At 32.4% G+C, this 18,542-nt stretch overlaps 1 long non-coding RNA gene across 1 annotated transcript in view; it reads right to left on the bottom strand.

Annotated features, from left to right (window-relative positions):
- The window catches only part of LOC146003287 (uncharacterized), a 64,559-nt gene that overhangs the window by 13,236 nt on the left and 32,781 nt on the right, over window positions 1-18,542 (bottom strand). The gene's annotated exons all lie outside the window — the stretch shown is intronic.

Here is an 18,542-nt window from a genome sequence, read left to right as displayed (position 1 = left end):
TAGACAGGAGACGGTGAACTCCGCGCTGAGGGTAGAGAAGAAAGGAATTTGTGGAGTGTGCGTTCAAGGTCAAATGACGTCACAACGTCAGAACAAAGAAAGATCCTGATTGACCAATCAGAGAACGCGTCGGTAGATTTTCAGAACCGGTTTTTCCAAGGTCAACTATAACGCAAGAACAGGGGAAAGGTATGCAACGCTGTAGGGCATGGGAAGGGTTTGATCCAGACAACAAAGGATTTCTGGGAATGCGCAGCAATGGTCAAATCTCTGAAGCTATGCGTCGCTTGTAGAACCGGTTTCCGCCGCCAATTAATATTCCGCTCAGGCTTGCCCTAAGGCACAGGACGCTTTAGCGAGGTTTTTGGATACCCAATTAGATTGGAGCGAGAACTTTACTTTGAACAAGGAGAACGAAGCGTAGGGGTTTATTATATGTACTAGGAAGAAGGGAGACCTATCAGGGACTGGGCCTACAGTTTTCACTATTTGCTTTTATCACGGGGTAACGAACCTAGGACCCTTTGATTATTGATTTAGGTAGTAAATTTATGTTACTGTGTGCTATTTAACATAACATTGAGTTTATTTTTTTTACCAAACTTTGACTTTATGTCAAATCTTTTACAAGTTTTTATGTATTTTTACCAAAATAACACTATTTATACTATTCAGGCAACATTTTTTCATTAATTTTGGATTCACAAAGACATTTTTTCAACTTTTAATTTATTATTTTACAACTTTATGTTAATTGTTACCAAAATAACACTATTTATACTATCCAGGCAACATTTTTTCATTAAATTTTGGATTCACAGACATTTTTTCAACTTTTAACTTATTATTTTACAACTTTATATTAATTTTTTTACCAAAATAACACTATTTGTACTATTCAGGCAACATTTTTTATTAAATTTTGGACTCACAAAGACATTTTTTCAACTTTTAATTTATTATTTTACAACTTTATATTAATTTTTTACCAAAGTAACACTATTTGTACTATTCAGGCAACATTTTTTCATTAAATTTTGGATTCACAAAGACATTTTTTTCAACTTTTAACTTATTATTTTACAATTTTATACCTATTTTTACCAAAATAACACTATTTATACTATTCAGGAAAGACTTTTAGTTATATTTTCGACACACAAAGTGTGTTTTTTCAACTTCTATCTGTTTATTTCACAAGTTTAGGCTTATTTTTACCAAAATAACACTATTTATACTATTCAGGAAAGACTTTTAGTTATATTTTCGACACACAAAGTGTGTTTTTTCAACTTCTATCTGTTTATTTCACAAGTTTAGGCTTATTATTACCAAAATAATACAATTCAATCTGTTCAGGAAAGACTTTTAGTTCTCAACTGCTATCTGTTTATTTCACAAGTCTAGGCTTATTATTACCAAAATAACACAATTCAATCTGTTCAGGAAAGACTTGTAGTTACATTTTCGACACACTAAGTGTGTGTTCTCAACTTCTATTTGTTTATTTCACAAGTTTAGGCTTAATATTACTCAAATAACACAATTTAATCCAGTCAGGAAGGATTTGTTATTATATTTTGGATGCACAAAGAGATGTTTTCAACTTTTTTACTGATTTTTTTTGCAGGGTATGTATTAATTTTTATTTATTTTGTTTTGTATCATATATACATTTACAAATTTTTAACTTAGTTTAGTATTTATTTAAATATTTTCAAAAACACTAAAGAAAAAGTACTTTTAGCTAAAATGTAAGCCACAGAATATATTATTATTATTATTATTATTATTATTATTATTATTATTATTATTATTAGGGTTTACTGAATTCCACTTTGCTATTTTTGGTTCTGTATTTCTATATGTATTTCTTTAGGTCAGGTTACGCCTGCTACGTAGGAAAGTTTGTTTATTTTAGAGTTTGCTGAGTATTTTGTTACTGTTGTACTAGGTAAAAGTTTTCTAAATATATCAGATAGGGCTCTGTATATTTTTGTTTTTGCTATTTTGGAGATGATGCGATCAGCACCACTCTTCATCTGCTTTTTTATTTTATGTACCCTAATATTATTTTGAGGCTTAGTGAATTCTAGAGCCTATTTATGCAGGAGAGAGGGCTTGAAAATTTTGATCTCAGATAACCCACAACTATTTGTCAGAGTATTTTAAAGGATATTTTATACTTATTATGGGCCACTAGAATATCTAAGCTTGCTTAATTTTAATGCCTGTAACGCTGTTATTGTATTTCTAGCTAAGGCTTACTGGATAAAGTACACGAAATGTTTAACATTTCGACTATTTGCCAAATTTTTTGTGTAACGAAAATTATTGTGTGTCTATAAAGACTGAAATTCTTTTACCGAGGGGTCCACAATTGGACGCTTACCAACATTGTTTCTTTTCTTTTTTAAATATAACCATTTATCAATATATTGACAATTCACAGGACAAGACGAAGTTCACACACGACTGACTATATGAACCATAGGTCCATTTGCTAAACTTTTTTCTATGCTAGAAGAATAATTTAGCCTTATAGCCTTTTTCAAGGTATTTTTGAAGTATTACTGGTGTTTGGGTGCATCAACATTTGGGTTATTTCCATTTGGTTTATTATACGAGGCTACAATCACTATCTGAACACTGAAATCCTCAGATTGAAACTAAAAGCTTAGGCTGTAACTAGGGATTTAGTATGTATATCGACAATTTATAGGACAACACGAACTTTACAAAGGATTGTAGGTGACGTAGGATCACACGCCAGAGCTTTGTTAACCTGCAAGAAGCATTTACAACTAATATTACGAGGAAATGAGGTTGATTTTTTACTGTTTCACAAGAATGCTATCTTTTATACACCCAATATTTGCTTTTTCAAGTAACTACTTGTACCAGAAGCACTTACAGGCCAACTCTAACTAGACTTTGACTTATTCTATATCAGGTGCTAAATTTATAAAGAACTATGATTGTGTATATTTCTGAGGAAGTACGCAAAAGCAGATTACCCGATTAAAGTATCTGAAAAACAGATTTTTCTATGTAAGTATATTTTTATTGACTGGATTATTTAACAGATCAAACAGGAAGACTGCAAAATTCATTAAATGTAGTTCTATAGTATAGGTGGTTTCAGAGATATAAAAAGAACAAATATAAGATTTCGCTTTTTTTGCTTCTGAGGCTAATCGCAACGCTAAGGGTAAATGGCCAGGAAATGTAACGGAGGAGAAACAGTCCCAAAAGTTATGGGCTGCATGTAAGTTAATACCACAGAGATATTACAGTAGGTGTAGGTTCTACCACCAGAACATTTCTATTATAATAATACTGGTTATGCTGTACTGTTAGCTAAAGATGCTGATATTTGAGAAACTTAAAAGGTTATTTGCAAAATTTTAGATAAATAATAATCTGTTAGACTGTAAACATATTTTATATCCATTCTGCAAAAGACCCGATGACAAAATTTAAAAATTGTTATCGCCCAGACAGGGACTCGAACCCTGGACAGATAGGTTAAAAGCCTAACGCTATACCAACTAAGCTATCTGGGCACAAGGTATTCTTTTCTTGAAAAGTTAGTTATGTTAAGAAATATATTGAAACATTTGAGAACACTTTTGGTCTGGTTCGACAGAGAAGGAGACAACATTTCCAAATTTTTACAGACTGGGTGTATTTTTCCACTATAGAGGCCTTCACTATATGTAATTCGAAACGCTAAAGTTCAGCTAGCTTCCAAAATTGAGGTAAAGATTTTGTTTGGCGAGATTAACAAGTTACAATTATATCCAGTTACGGACAAATAAAGCTAAAACTCTCAGATTTACTGTACTAGCCAAGTTTTAGTAACATTTTCTTCACTTTAGTACAAATACCAAAGAAATAGGTATGTTTTATTTATAATTTGACAAAATGTACTAGTATATAATTCACAAAGTTAGGTAAAAAAACAGTATTTTAAAAAAATATTGTTACTGCCTTCAAATTTTATGTTATTTAGCCACTAACAACTGGTTTACACTGTTTGACATCCTTTAAATAGGAAAAGAAGGAATTATTTGTTTAGTATTTATACTACTTTGTATTTATTTAAGAAAACAATTCTACAGTTTAACTTAATTTTTAACAAATTGTTACTAATTTATATATCAAAGTTATGTTATTTAGAGTGTATGAAGGCGTATAAAGTTAATATTTGTACTTATCAGTGCAACTAACAATTATATTTTACACACAAAAGATAATGTATACAGTTAAATCACTTGAATCAGAGAATAATATTTTACAGTAATTGATTCATTCAGCACTAGTCAGTACTTTTATGCATCAGAAAGTTTTCTTAATTTTCTATTATGCATGCTATTTTGTGCTATTCTTAAAATGTATTTCTAAGGCAAACTGGTTTAATTTTCTGCTTATAATGCAAAGTTGACAGTTTTCACACAGTGCATTGTACATTTGTTATATTCACTACTTACAATCCAAATATTATGCTTATTTAATGTATAACTAACTAACTCTCTAGCCTTTTTAAACCCGAAGGTTCATGGCTGCAGCAACACATGCCTTTCATCTGTTCCTGTCCTGAGCAAGATCTATATACTCCTTTCCATCCCTACCAATTTCCTTTAGGTCCATCTCTACATTATCCCTCCATTTTGTTTTGGTCTTCCTATTGGTCTTTTACCATCAGGTTTCCCAACAAGAATCCTGTATACTTTTTTTTCCTCTCCCATTTGTACCACATGATCTACACATCTAAGTCTTCTTGATTTAATCATTCTAATAATATCTGGACATGAATACAAATTATGTACTTCTAAATTATGTAACCTTCTCCACTCATCTGTCTCCTCATCTGTTTTAGGCCCAAATATTTTCCTAAGGATCTTATTTTCAAATACTTTCAATTTATGTTCCTTTTTCAATGTAAGGGACCAAGTTTATTTACTGTATTTAACTTTTATTTTTTGTAGTTAACAAAAATTAAAAGCTTATGCTGTAGTTATTATATCTTTTTCTATCAGCTTATCTTGAAATTAATATTATTAGGTATAGTGTTTGATTTATAACTATATTGCTTTTTTATCAATTTATCTAAGAGTACACGCAGACAAACACATGTGTACACACTTTTATGTAAATAGATATGCCTTTTTTCAATATTTTAGTATGAAGATTGCACTTTAGCTATTTAAGCAAGGGTAGGAAAGGTAGGATTTCTGAGAATTTGTTGCAGGATTTTGTTGTCCAAGTATAGATGAGAACTGAGCTGGGACACTGTTTTGAACCTTTTCATGATAGTTTGCATGTGAACTGTATGCAAATTGAGCACTATTGACTGTGCATGCTTCTAAGTTTTGCTGTTATTTTACACCAAGTCTGTGAGACTGTAGTCAGTTTTCCCTTTTCAAGTAGTTTTTATTGATTGTATTTGTATATGTTTTGGGGACTTAGCAGTTTTATGTTATGAGGCAGTTTGTTGTAGAATATTTTTACATGATTGTTTTGAGATATTGAGTGTCTGCTGTTTTACTTGTAATTATTTTCCTTCTTGTGTTGTGTATTTGACTATATTTTGTCCAAGTTCGTAGTATTTAGAATAATTGTTATTGACTTGTAGATGTAGGGAGTAATAATCCTTTGCAAGATGCCCTATACTTTAGTCTGAATATTATTCTTGGTGTTCACTTTTGAAGCCTTAGTATTCTGGTAGTATTATTAATGTAGAGGTAAATTAGGCTGAAATGTAGGCATTTTTCTGATAAATTATACTCACTTAGTTGTTTCAGCAGGTAGAAGTTGCATGATGGTTTACTGCTGATGATGTTAATTTGCTCTTCTTATGTACTACGTATGATGTAGCTTACTTGAGTAACTGGAATTTTCTACTGAAAAAAGGATTGCTTGTCTATTTTATTCCTATGTTGTTGAGTTTGTCCATAAGCAAGCCATGTTTTTTACTCTATCCTATGCCTTGGAAGAATCTAGATATATTGTGTTTGCAGTTTTATGTTTCTCTAAGGTTTCAGCTATGTAGTTTCTTAAACTGTGCTATGGGTGTGACTACTGATTTCTCTTTCTGGATGCCATGTTGGTTTCTGTCTATTCCTCTTGCTGCTTGAATTTGACTCAGGTTGTTTGCCTTTTTTTCTTAGATCTTTATTTGTTTATTTGTTCAGTATTTTTTATTTTTTGAATTTTAATTACTTTAATTTTACATTAACTAACATATTTTACTTTAACAACAAAAATATTTACTCTAGTATAAAAACTTCTACTAACAAAAATGTACTATTATAACTTTTAATTTTAGAAAATTGTATTTTTAAAACTTTAACTTTGAAAAATTGATTTTTAATTACTTTAATTTTACATTAACTAACAAATTTTACATTAACAACAAAATAATTTGCCTAGTATAAAAACTTCTACTAACAAAAATATACTATTATAACTTTTAATTTTAGAAAATTGTATTTTTAAAACTTTAACTTTGAAAAATTGGATTTTAACACACTTTGACTTTAACAATGTACTTTGAATTTTTATATGTAAAAGAATATTATGTAAAAGCAAACAACCTGAGTCAAATTCAAGCAGCAAGAGGAATAGACAGAAACCAACATGGCATCCAGAAAGAGAAATCAGTAGTCACACCCATAGCACAGTTTAAGAAACTACATAGCTGAAACCTTAGAGAAACATAAAACTGCAAACACAATATATCTAGATTCTTCCAAGGCATAGGATAGAGTAAAAAACATGGCTTGCTTATGGACAAACTCAACAACATAGGAATAAAATAGACAAGCAATCCTTTTTTCAGTAGAAAATTCCAGTTACTCAAGTAAGCTACATCATACGTAGTACATAAGAAGAGCAAATTAACATCATCAGCAGTAAACCATCATGCAACTTCTACCTGCTGAAACAACTAAGTGAGTATAATTTATCAGAAAAATGCCTACATTTCAGCCTAATTTACCTCTACATTAATAATACTACCAGAATACTAAGGCTTCAAAAGTGAACACCAAGAATAATATTCAGACTAAAGTATAGGGCATCTTGCAAAGGATTATTACTCCCTACATCTACAAGTCAATAACAATTATTCTAAATACTACGAACTTGGACAAAATATAGTCAAATACACAACACAAGAAGGAAAATAATTACAAGTAAAACAGCAGACACTCAATATCTCAAAACAATCATGTAAAAATATTCTACAACAAACTGCCTCATAACATAAAACTGCTAAGTCCCCAAAACATATACAAATACAATCAATAAAAACTACTTGAAAAGGGAAAACTGACTACAGTCTCACAGACTTGGTGTAAAATAACAGCAAAACTTAGAAGCATGCACAGTCAATAGTGCTCAATTTGCATACAGTTCACATGCAAACTATCATGAAAAGGTTCAAAACAGTGTCCCAGCTCAGTTCTCATCTATACTTGGACAACAAAATCCTGCAACAAATTCTCAGAAATCCTACCTTTCCTACCCTTGCTTAAATAGCTAAAGTGCAATCTTCATACTAAAATATTGAAAAAAGGCATATCTATTTACATAAAAGTGTGTACACATGTGTTTGTCTGCGTGTACTCTTAGATAAATTGATAAAAAAAGCAATATAGTTATAAATCAAACACTATACCTAATAATATTAATTTCAAGATAAGCTGATAGAAAAAGATATAATAACTACAGCATAAGCTTTTAATTTTTGTTAACTACAAAAAATAAAAGTTAAATACAGTAAATAAACTTGGTCCCTTACATTGAAAAAGGAACATAAATTGAAAGTATTTGAAAATAAGATCCTTAGGAAAATATTTGGGCCTAAAACAGATGAGGAGACAGATGAGTGGAGAAGGTTACATAATTTAGAAGTACATAATTTGTATTCATGTCCAGATATTATTAGAATGATTAAATCAAGAAGACTTAGATGTGTAGATCATGTGGTACAAATGGGAGAGGAAAAAAAAGTATACAGGATTCTTGTTGGGAAACCTGATGGTAAAAGACCAATAGGAAGACCAAAACAAAATGGAGGGATAATGTAGAGATGGACCTAAAGGAAATTGGTAGGGATGGAAAGGAGTATATAGATCTTGCTCAGGACAGGAACAGATGAAAGGCATGTGTTGCTGCAGCCATGAACCTTCGGGTTTAAAAAGGCTAGAGAGTTAGTTAGTTATACATTAAATAAGCATAATATTTGGATTGTAAGTAGTGAATATAACAAATGTACAATGCACTGTGTGAAAACTGTCAACTTTGCATTATAAGCAGAAAATTAAACCAGTTTGCCTTAGAAATACATTTTAAGAATAGCACAAAATAGCATGCATAATAGAAAATTAAGAAAACTTTCTGATGCATAAAAGTACTGACTAGTGCTGAATGAATCAATTACTGTAAAATATTATTCTCTGATTCAAGTGATTTAACTGTATACATTATCTTTTGTGTGTAAAATATAATTGTTAGTTGCACTGATAAGTACAAATATTAACTTTATACGCCTTCATACACTCTAAATAACATAACTTTGATATATAAATTAGTAACAATTTGTTAAAAATTAAGTTAAACTGTAGAATTGTTTTCTTAAATAAATACAAAGTAGTATAAATACTAAACAAATAATTCCTTCTTTTCCTATTTAAAGGATGTCAAACAGTGTAAACCAGTTGTTAGTGGCTAAATAACATAAAATTTGAAGGCAGTAACAATATTTTTTTAAAATACTGTTTTTTTACCTAACTTTGTGAATTATATACTAGTACATTTTGTCAAATTATAAATAAAACATACCTATTTCTTTGGTATTTGTACTAAAGTGAAGAAAATGTTACTAAAACTTGGCTAGTACAGTAAATCTGAGAGTTTTAGCTTTATTTGTCCGTAACTGGATATAATTGTAACTTGTTAATCTCGCCAAACAAAATCTTTACCTCAATTTTGGAAGCTAGCTGAACTTTAGCGTTTCGAATTACATATAGTGAAGGCCTCTATAGTGGAAAAATACACCCAGTCTGTAAAAATTTGGAAATGTTGTCTCCTTCTCTGTCGAACCAGACCAAAAGTGTTCTCAAATGTTTCAATATATTTCTTAACATAACTAACTTTTCAAGAAAAGAATACCTTGTGCCCAGATAGCTTAGTTGGTATAGCGTTAGGCTTTTAACCTATCTGTCCAGGGTTCGAGTCCCTGTCTGGGCGATAACAATTTTTAAATTTTGTCATCGGGTCTTTTGCAGAATGGATATAAAATATGTTTACAGTCTAACAGATTATTATTTATCTAAAATTTTGCAAATAACCTTTTAAGTTTCTCAAATATCAGCATCTTTAGCTAACAGTACAGCATAACCAGTATTATTATAATAGAAATGTTCTGGTGGTAGAACCTACACCTACTGTAATATCTCTGTGGTATTAACTTACATGCAGCCCATAACTTTTGGGACTGTTTCTCCTCCGTTACATTTCCTGGCCATTTACCCTTAGCGTTGCGATTAGCCTCAGAAGCAAAAAAAGCGAAATCTTATATTTGTTCTTTTTATATCTCTGAAACCACCTATACTATAGAACTACATTTAATGAATTTTGCAGTCTTCCTGTTTGATCTGTTAAATAATCCAGTCAATAAAAATATACTTACATAGAAAAATCTGTTTTTCAGATACTTTAATCGGGTAATCTGCTTTTGCGTACTTCCTCAGAAATATACACAATCATAGTTCTTTATAAATTTAGCACCTGATATAGAATAAGTCAAAGTCTAGTTAGAGTTGGCCTGTAAGTGCTTCTGGTACAAGTAGTTACTTGAAAAAGCAAATATTGGGTGTATAAAAGATAGCATTCTTGTGAAACAGTAAAAAATCAACCTCATTTCCTCGTAATATTAGTTGTAAATGCTTCTTGCAGGTTAACAAAGCTCTGGCGTGTGATCCTACGTCACCTACAATCCTTTGTAAAGTTCGTGTTGTCCTATAAATTGTCGATATACATACTAAATCCCTAGTTACAGCCTAAGCTTTTAGTTTCAATCTGAGGATTTCAGTGTTCAGATAGTGATTGTAGCCTCGTATAATAAACCAAATGGAAATAACCCAAATGTTGATGCACCCAAACACCAGTAATACTTCAAAAATACCTTGAAAAAGGCTATAAGGCTAAATTATTCTTCTAGCATAGAAAAAAGTTTAGCAAATGGACCTATGGTTCATATAGTCAGTCGTGTGTGAACTTCGTCTTGTCCTGTGAATTGTCAATATATTGATAAATGGTTATATTTAAAAAAGAAAAGAAACAATGTTGGTAAGCGTCCAATTGTGGACCCCTCGGTAAAAGAATTTCAGTCTTTATAGACACACAATAATTTTCGTTACACAAAAAATTTGGCAAATAGTCGAAATGTTAAACATTTCGTGTACTTTATCCAGTAAGCCTTAGCTAGAAATACAATAACAGCGTTACAGGCATTAAAATTAAGCAAGCTTAGATATTCTAGTGGCCCATAATAAGTATAAAATATCCTTTAAAATACTCTGACAAATAGTTGTGGGTTATCTGAGATCAAAATTTTCAAGCCCTCTCTCCTGCATAAATAGGCTCTAGAATTCACTAAGCCTCAAAATAATATTAGGGTACATAAAATAAAAAAGCAGATGAAGAGTGGTGCTGATCGCATCATCTCCAAAATAGCAAAAACAAAAATATACAGAGCCCTATCTGATATATTTAGAAAACTTTTACCTAGTACAACAGTAACAAAATACTCAGCAAACTCTAAAATAAACAAACTTTCCTACGTAGCAGGCGTAACCTGACCTAAAGAAATACATATAGAAATACAGAACCAAAAATAGCAAAGTGGAATTCAGTAAACCCTAATAATAATAATAATAATAATAATAATAATAATAATAATAATAATATATTCTGTGGCTTACATTTTAGCTAAAAGTACTTTTTCTTTAGTGTTTTTGAAAATATTTAAATAAATACTAAACTAAGTTAAAAATTTGTAAATGTATATATGATACAAAACAAAATAAATAAAAATTAATACATACCCTGCAAAAAAAATCAGTAAAAAAGTTGAAAACATCTCTTTGTGCATCCAAAATATAATAACAAATCCTTCCTGACTGGATTAAATTGTGTTATTTGAGTAATATTAAGCCTAAACTTGTGAAATAAACAAATAGAAGTTGAGAACACACACTTAGTGTGTCGAAAATGTAACTACAAGTCTTTCCTGAACAGATTGAATTGTGTTATTTTGGTAATAATAAGCCTAGACTTGTGAAATAAACAGATAGCAGTTGAGAACTAAAAGTCTTTCCTGAACAGATTGAATTGTATTATTTTGGTAATAATAAGCCTAAACTTGTGAAATAAACAGATAGAAGTTGAAAAAACACACTTTGTGTGTCGAAAATATAACTAAAAGTCTTTCCTGAATAGTATAAATAGTGTTATTTTGGTAAAAATAAGAATAAACTTGTGAAATAAACAGATAGAAGTTGAAAAAACACACTTTGTGTGTCGAAAATATAACTAAAAGTCTTTCCTGAATAGTATAAATAGTGTTATTTTGGTAAAAATAGGTATAAAATTGTAAAATAATAAGTTAAAAGTTGAAAAAAATGTCTTTGTGAATCCAAAATTTAATGAAAAAATGTTGCCTGAATAGTACAAATAGTGTTACTTTGGTAAAAAATTAATATAAAGTTGTAAAATAATAAATTAAAAGTTGAAAAAATGTCTTTGTGAGTCCAAAATTTAATAAAAAATGTTGCCTGAATAGTACAAATAGTGTTATTTTGGTAAAAAAATTAATATAAAGTTGTAAAATAATAAGTTAAAAGTTGAAAAAATGTCTTTGTGAATCCAAAATTTAATGAAAAAATGTTGCCTGGATAGTATAAATAGTGTTATTTTGGTAACAATTAACATAAAGTTGTAAAATAATAAATTAAAAGTTGAAAAAATGTCTTTGTGAATCCAAAATTAATGAAAAAATGTTGCCTGAATAGTATAAATAGTGTTATTTTGGTAAAAATACATAAAAACTTGTAAAAGATTTGACATAAAGTCAAAGTTTGGTAAAAAAAAATAAACTCAATGTTATGTTAAATAGCACACAGTAACATAAATTTACTACCTAAATCAATAATCAAAGGGTCCTAGGTTCGTTACCCCGTGATAAAAGCAAATAGTGAAAACTGTAGGCCCAGTCCCTGATAGGTCTCCCTTCTTCCTAGTACATATAATAAACCCCTACGCTTCGTTCTCCTTGTTCAAAGTAAAGTTCTCGCTCCAATCTAATTGGGTATCCAAAAACCTCGCTAAAGCGTCCTGTGCCTTAGGGCAAGCCTGAGCGGAATATTAATTGGCGGCGGAAACCGGTTCTACAAGCGACGCATAGCTTCAGAGATTTGACCATTGCTGCGCATTCCCAGAAATCCTTTGTTGTCTGGATCAAACCCTTCCCATGCCCTACAGCGTTGCATACCTTTCCCCTGTTCTTGCGTTATAGTTGACCTTGGAAAAACCGGTTCTGAAAATCTACCGACGCGTTCTCTGATTGGTCAATCAGGATCTTTCTTTGTTCTGACGTTGTGACGTCATTTGACCTTGAACGCACACTCCCCAAATTCCTTTCTTCTCTACCCTCAGCGCGGAGTTCACCGTCTCCTGTCTAGCGTGTGAAACCACCGTCTTTCATACCATAATAACATACATTATTACATAGTACTAATTAATAATATTACATATCTCGGGTTCGAGTACCGGGACCGTCCCCAATCGTAATTGGACCTGTACCTACACCCATTACCACCTTTCATAGCTGTTCATAAACCATAAACTCTTATTTTCAATACTATAAACATTAATATTATCGATTGATACGTTACATACTTTGCAGTAATGAATATAAAACCATATGCATAGCGTTTAGTACCTCTAATTACCTTTTATATACATATTTTTCATAAAATAAATAAATATATATTCATATAAAGTTATAAACATGCAAATACATAAATGTAAAGTACTCTAAGTACGTGAAAATGAATTCTAAGTACATGCGAATTAATTAAAACCCGTGCAAATTAGTTATAAGTACATGCAAATGAATTGCGAATATTAAATAGCGACAGACGTTAGCGTACATCTCTACTACTACTTACTTGTTATCAAGACTTAGGCATATTATTCGTTAGCCTAGCTGTGCTACAAAGCAGAACAAATTGGTCACACATTGGAAATGAATAAATTATGTCTAGTTGGTTTGAATCTGCTGTACGAAATCATGTTTACGAGTATATGTAAATTAGTCTGAACCGCAGAAAAGGAAAATAAACGGGGAGGGGAACAGAGAACTCTTGTGCCGCGGAAGCTGGAATCCTTCTAATAGAGTGATTTTCGGTGGGTCCGGGCACACACTATATACCATCAAGGCTTTGTCCAATCAGAGTGTCTGCGCACGTGTATGATTGGAAATAACTGTTCAAAGACGTTTTCGCTCAGAGTACAAGTGTAATCCTTCTTGTAAGGAGTCCATAGAACGTTGGTATCAGCAATTTAAGGATACAGGAAGTGTCGAACCTTGCGAAGGTGCTGGCAGACAATTGGTCTCCGAAAACTTGGACCGAGTGAGAGATGATTTTACGAGGAAACTGATTCATCACACGTGTTGTAAATAAAAGTGTTCAATATGGCAGTGGCGTCTCGTGGCTTTTTTAAAAGGAGGAGATACAGTTACGCACCAATTGTGCATTTATTTCAGTATCGCCCGAATGGGCACTGCTAGTTAAAACAAACCCTGGGTGTATCCAAGAGTATGAATTTCTCTCCATGTTGCAAGTGGAAGCGTCTTTTCATGTTGATTATTACGCTAGACACGATGTTTGAAAAATATGATGAATAATAATTTTCGGAATCCCATGTATTCCTTATGGGAAATTAACTTCAACATCAAGTTACGGCTAACCAAATGGAAGTTTCGACTTCTCCGCTGGTGAAATTCATCTTCAAACTGCCCTCATCCCGTTGATATATTTTTCTATTCCATCGGAAGTTTCATATTCCCAGGAGAACGAATGAAATGATACTCCCATAAGCTCAATGCTTTTCTCCTTACCTCTTTTCAGTGTTGCCAACCTGATGCGCATAAAAGAACTAAATTTCACCTTAAATGGAGTTAAGACTGACTTCAAGGAGCTGGATTTACGAAGACTGGATAAAGTGCCTCCTAGGGTAATGTTAGTTGTCAAAGGGGTGGGGCACTGCTATTATCGTTAACTCTAAATTGATGACAGAATACATTCTGTTTTCAACATCTAGATCCGGCGGCATCGCACATCTCAATAATCCACCGATGGTCGTGTGAAATCGAAAAATAAAGAATTCCTGACGACAATATTATGTCAATTTCACGTCTGACATTGCGCTATAAAGAAGTAGCTGGGGAGATAAGAGAGAGTGGGGCGACGCAACCAATATAACAATATCACGTCACGTGCAAAATGTATAATTATGACAAAAGTTGGTCTATGTAGGCCGCAACCAGTGATGGCATCATAGTGGGGCATGGGGTTGGGCGTCCCAGTTCACAGCCGAACGAGTGCACGAAAGAGCCAGATCTGGTTACAAGAGAGCTAAGTTGGCACACTGCCACGGACGGAAGAGCTTGGGAGGAGTCCCGTGAAAACTGTATCGCATGCCCTTAAGGTGTAGGAAGTTATGGTAAACAGACCGAGGAAAGACTTTGAGAATGTGTTAAATTAAACAGGCACATGTACAGTCCATTCCATTTAGCTGCAACACTGTACCAACTTTCGAGTGTACTAAGCTGATTGGTTCGACCATAGATAAACGTATTACATATGTGGAGTCCTTCCAGCCTGTCGTCATGTGTTTTGCCAATCCCACTGATTAGAATATTGCTTCTTCAACTCTTACATTATGCTAAACGCAACTAATTAAGTAGTTTTAAGTTCAATTTATGCAGCAATTTTGGAGTTGTGAACTTGGTTTATCTATTATGTACTACAGTTAAGCAACCTTTGAGAATTTCGCACATCAAATCAATTACAACGGATAAACCAACCAATTAAATGGGTTCTAGTATAGTGCTTGAAAAAGTTGGCGAAAAGTCGCCACTGGAAACGGCGGCTAGTGTTTGATTTGCGACCTCCAACTTTCAACCGATTTCATTTGATAAAATTTTCATTTGCTAAATCGCAGAGGATAAAGAAAAGATGAAAAGAATAGGATGTACCGAGATGAGACTGTAAAAGCTTCACCTTTGGTCCCTTTTGTTTGAAACGAGTTCGTTGGAGAAGTGCAAATAAGGTATAACTTTAAAAAATATCTTCAAAGTATCTTCCATTGAATTCGATTTATCTGTCTCCCAAGGACGCCCGTTTAGAGATGATGCTAGATCCTATACTTATGCCAAACAAAGGGTGCTAAGTGCCAACGAAGTTCAAATTAAGCTAGAATTAGAACAATAACGCTAGGGTTGGCATCACTGAATGAGGAAGCGACTTCTTCTTCCTCGCTGGACCATATAACCGAGCAACCCCCTCGCCCATCCCGCTGCAGGTGAAAGATCGAGGTTCTTCAGCAGCAGGGACGATTATCGTCTTAGGGTGGCAGCTGGAGCAAGCGAGTGATAGCGAACAGTAGGAACATTGCGCACTTAACTTTTGATGAACATTAAACTCCTAAAAAGTAGAGAACTGGAAATAAGTACAAATGAACTGTAGGAAGTTCCTCACTTCCTACATGGAGGAATCGCCCCTGCAACATGGTGTATTAAACACAACAAACTAAATATGGGTACTTTATTTAGTTCTCTTTTTATTCATCCTTGAAATGTGCTCAATAATTTATGACGCCACTGTATTGTGCTTCGTTAATTTATCAAAATATTGAAGCGTCTGAATTTCTATTTTAGTTTTATCACGTTGAGTATGCAACTCTGAACTGAACGTATGCACATTTAGCAATGCTCAAATAATAAAATATTTCCAGTCTTATACAAATTAATACTATCTGCCATTGAGATCTTTTGATCTATCCAGTAGCTCCATCGACTAACTAACTAACTAACTCCCTAGCCTTCTTAAACCCGAAGGTTCATGGCTGCAGCAACACAGGCCTTCCATCTGTCCCTATCTTGAGCAAGATCTATATACTCTTTCCATCCCTACCGATTTCCTTTAGGTCCATTTCAACGTTGTCCCTCCATCTTCGTCTTGGTCTTCCTACAGGTCTCTTACCGTCAGGTTTCCCAACAAGAATCCTGTAAACTCCTCTTTCCTCTCCCATTCGTGCCACATAGCCTGCCCACCTAAGTCTTCTTGATTTAATTATTCTAATAATATCTGGACATGAATACAAATTATGTAGTTCTAAATTATGTAACCTTCTCCACTCACCTGTCTCCTCATCCCTTTTAGGTCCAAAGATTTTTCTAAGGATCTTATTTTCAAATACTCTCAATTTATGTTCCTCTTTCAATGTAAGGGTCCAAGTTTCACATCCATATAATACTACAGGCAAAATTATGGTTTTGTATATTTTAACTTTTAGTTTCTTAGATATTAAACGAGAAGACAAAACTTTATGAAGAGAGAAGTAACATGCATTTCCTGAATTAAGCCTACTTTTTATTTCCTCTTTAATATAATTTTCATTTGTTAATATTACTCCTAAGTATTTGAATTTGGAAACTGGTTCAAACGAGTTCTTATCAATAATTAGATTTTGATTATTACCTAACACTTGGTTTCGGCCTGTAAGCATATATTTAGTTTTCTCTTTGTTAACTTCCAAACCTATCTTTTTAGCAGTTTTGAAAAATATTTTAGCATTATTCTTAATTGTATTTATATCATCCCCTAATAAGTCTACATCATCTGCATATGCTAACAACTGAGTCACACCATTTAATTTTAGTCCTTCTTTAGTTTCTTTTACCTTCCTAACAGCATATTCTAAGGCAAAATTAAAGAGCAATGGAGATAATGCATCTCCTTGTTTTATTGATTGAATTGTTGTTTTAAGTCCACTTTATGCACAGTAAGGCTAATCGGGACTGGACCTACAGTTTAAAGTGGGATCCGAACCACTTGTGCCTCCACCGGGTATCGAACCCGGGACCTCTTGATTACAAGTCGGCGACGCTATCACTGCGCCATCGGGGAGGCCCTATCTCTTTGTTTTAACCCATCAGGAATTGTAAATTTGTCAGACATATTAATACCCACACGAATTTTACTGGTGCATATTTTTATCATACTAACAAGCTTCTTAAGTATTCCAAACTCGACTAATATATTATATAATTTATCTCTTTTGACCGAATCATATGCTTTTTTGAAATCAATGAATAGCTGATGGACATTTTGATTATATTCCCACTTTTTTCAAGCGTCTGTCTGATGTGAAAAATTTGATCTGCAGTTGATCTGTTACGTTTAAATCCAGATTGATAATCACCTATAATTTCATTCATATGGGGTTAGTCTTGTTAAAAGAATGTTAGATAATATTTTATATGTTCTTGAGAGTAGAGAAATTCCACGGTAATTATTTCAGTTCATTTTATCACGTTTTTTAAACACAGGAACAATTATGGATTCTTTCCACTGTTGAGGGATTTCTTCTTTATTCCATATTAAACAAATTAATTTATGAATTTGACATATTAATGAATTTCCACCATATTTAATTAACTCAGCTGGTATTAAATCAATTCCAGGTGCTTTGTTATTCTTTAGCCTTTTAATAGCATCTTTAACTTCAGTCAAGTTAGGTTCTGGAACTAAAGGTTCTGCTGTGTGGACTTCATTTACTTCTGATTTATCTCCTACATGGACATTTAAAAGGTCATTAAAGTAGTTCTTTCATCTATTTAGAATATCGCTTGGGTCAGCTAGAAAATCACCGTCTTTATGTTTTATCAAGTTAACTTTAGGTTGCCACCCCTTTCTAAACTCATTTACACCTTTATATAAATCTCTGATATTTTTGTTTTTGCTGTTTATTTCAATTTCGTTAATTTTGCTTTTCAAGTAATCTCTTTTTTTTACTTCTAAAAGTGCGGTTAAATTCTTGCTTTATTCTATTATAATTGTTTAGATTTGTATCATCAGAGTTATTTAACCACCTAAGTCTAGCCTGATTTCTTATTTCTATTAGATTATGACATTTATTATCAAACCATGGCTTACTTTTTCTTGGTTTATGGAATCCTATACTTTCTTTAGCTGCTGATTCTAATGCATTACGTATGTGCTCTCAATTCTTATTTACGTCTGTTTCATTTATATTTTCATCATCATTTAAATCCTGCAAAACATCAAATCTGTTTGACAGTTTAATTTGGTAATCTTTCTTAATTCTATCATCAGCAAATTTTTCTGTATTAAATTTTAGAACTTTTAGATTTTGTTGCTTATGATTTATCACTGCGAGTC

The sequence above is a fragment of the Lepisma saccharinum genome, chromosome 20 (genome assembly GCF_977018435.1).
Source record: "Lepisma saccharinum chromosome 20, izLepSacc3.1, whole genome shotgun sequence".
Taxonomy (NCBI): domain Eukaryota; kingdom Metazoa; phylum Arthropoda; class Insecta; order Zygentoma; family Lepismatidae; genus Lepisma; species Lepisma saccharinum.
Note: the sequence above shows the minus strand (reverse complement) of the source record. Positions and strands in the feature narration are given on the sequence as shown.